Here is a 2135-nt window from a genome sequence, read left to right on the forward strand (position 1 = left end):
TGTGGTCGTACAGAGTCGGACACGACTGAATCGATTTAGCAGCAGCAGCAGCATTCTCTATTTTATGACCAAGATTTAAGAATTTGTTTTCTAAGTGTTAATGGAAGGGGTATCAATGTTATTATGAGTCTGTTAATTCATTAGCACCTGTCCTGATTTGTGAGGAAGAACACTTTCTCATTGACTCCAGCAATGGCTCTTTAGGTCTTTCATGTATTCGGTTCTGGGTTTCTTTCAGATCTCAGAGAAGAAGCTGTTTATGCTTTAGTATCCAGTAAAATAGCTATTAGAAGTTTCCTCTGGGTCTCCTACCCAAGTACACAAGGATGAAGCATCCATTGATACAGCAGTATAGGCTCAGTTCAGTTCGGCAAAATTTAGAGACAAGCCCTCCTAAACAGTGGGAGCAACAGTCAGGAAAAAGGGAAGAATGAGTTCAATAAATGGGCTGTCCCATTGAAATACAATACTTGAAATTGTGATGTAGATGTACACTTGGCCTGGTTGTAATCTGTCAGTCCAAATTAGTTACATAGTTCTTCATTAATTTTGTTAAGAAGTTGTAAAACTTAACATTGCCTTCTTCAAAAACACATCTTCCTACCAATGTGTGAGAGACAATGGTGATATGCCTCCACAATTAGTAGAGATCATACTTGGGAATATGTTTTTGGTGTAGTTTAATTTTCTTATTTATTGAAGGTGTAGTTAACAAGGTGTAGTTAACATTACTGTATTCTGCACTAAAATTTTTTTTATAAGGTAGAACTCATGTTAGGTGTTCTTGAGACAGTATTAAAAGAAATGATTAAGTGTACTCATCTTAATGGTACAGCTTGATGGATTTTGATATATGTATGCACCTCAACACAGATCAAGATACAGAACCTTTCATCAGTTTAGGAATCTCCCTCATGCTGCTTCCCAGTCAATCCATTCCCCATTGATAGCCATTATCTTGATTCCACTAATAAATGTATTAATGTTACTTTTTCAGTCAGTCTTTAACATCGTGTGAAAGTGTTAGCTGCTCAGTCATGTCCGACTCTTTGCGACCCTGTGGACTGTAGCCTTCCAGGCTCCTCTGTCCATGGGACTTTCCAGGCAAGAATACTGGAGTGGGTAGCCATTCCTTTCTCCAGGGGATCTCCCCAACCCAGAAATTGAACCTTAGGTCTCTTGCATTGCAGGCAGATTCTTTACCATCTGAGTCAACAGGGAAGCCCCTTTAACGTCATATAAATGAAATGATAAAATATGCACTCTTCATGTCTGGCTTCTGTTACACAATATCCATGAACTTCATCTATTTGTGTTTTCCAGTTTTTTAAATTGCTATATAGTACTCCATTGTATAAATATATTATATGTACAAGTTTATTTACTCATTCTGCAGGTGGTAGATGTTTGGGTTTATTACATATTTTGGTTACAATGAATAAAACTGTCACAAACATTCTAATAATGTCTTTTCTGGATAATTAAACTCGTTTCTTTTCATATATATGTAGGAGTATAATTAATAGATCTTAGATATGTGGTTTTGATTTACCACAGATTTCCCCTAAATGATTGAACCAGTTCACATTCTCACTATCAATGTTTGTGAGCTCATTTTTGCCACTTCCTCATCAAAACTTGAAGACTTTGAGTATTTTAGATTTTTACTATTTAGAATGGTTTCATTTATATACAGCTTAAGAACTCGCTAAACTCATATTTCCCTTCCTTTTAGCTTTGTTTTGTGTTGTGCTGAAGTGGCACAGACAAGGCTGAGGATGAAACCTTATATATAAGGATAGCAAAGCAAATGGATGGAAGGAACCTGAATCACTGATGATTCTATTTAGTTCTAGAACCATCTATCTCCATGAAAGTGAAAGTGTTAGTTGCTCAGTCAAGTCTGACTCTTTGTAACCCTGTGGATTGTGGCCTACCAGGCCGCTCTGTCCATGGAATTCTCCAGGCAAGAATACTGAAGTGGGTAGACATTCCCTTCCAGGGAATCTTCCCAACCTGGATCAAACCTGGGTCTCCTGCACTGCAGGCAGATTCTTTACCATCTGAGCCACCAGGGAATCCAATAGCTATTGATAATTCAGTGATAAATATTCTTTTTTTGTTGTTTGTTTAAA

Source organism: Bison bison, unplaced genomic scaffold (assembly GCF_000754665.1).
Source record: "Bison bison bison isolate TAMUID 2011002044 unplaced genomic scaffold, Bison_UMD1.0 scf7180017853138, whole genome shotgun sequence".
NCBI lineage: Eukaryota > Metazoa > Chordata > Mammalia > Artiodactyla > Bovidae > Bison > Bison bison.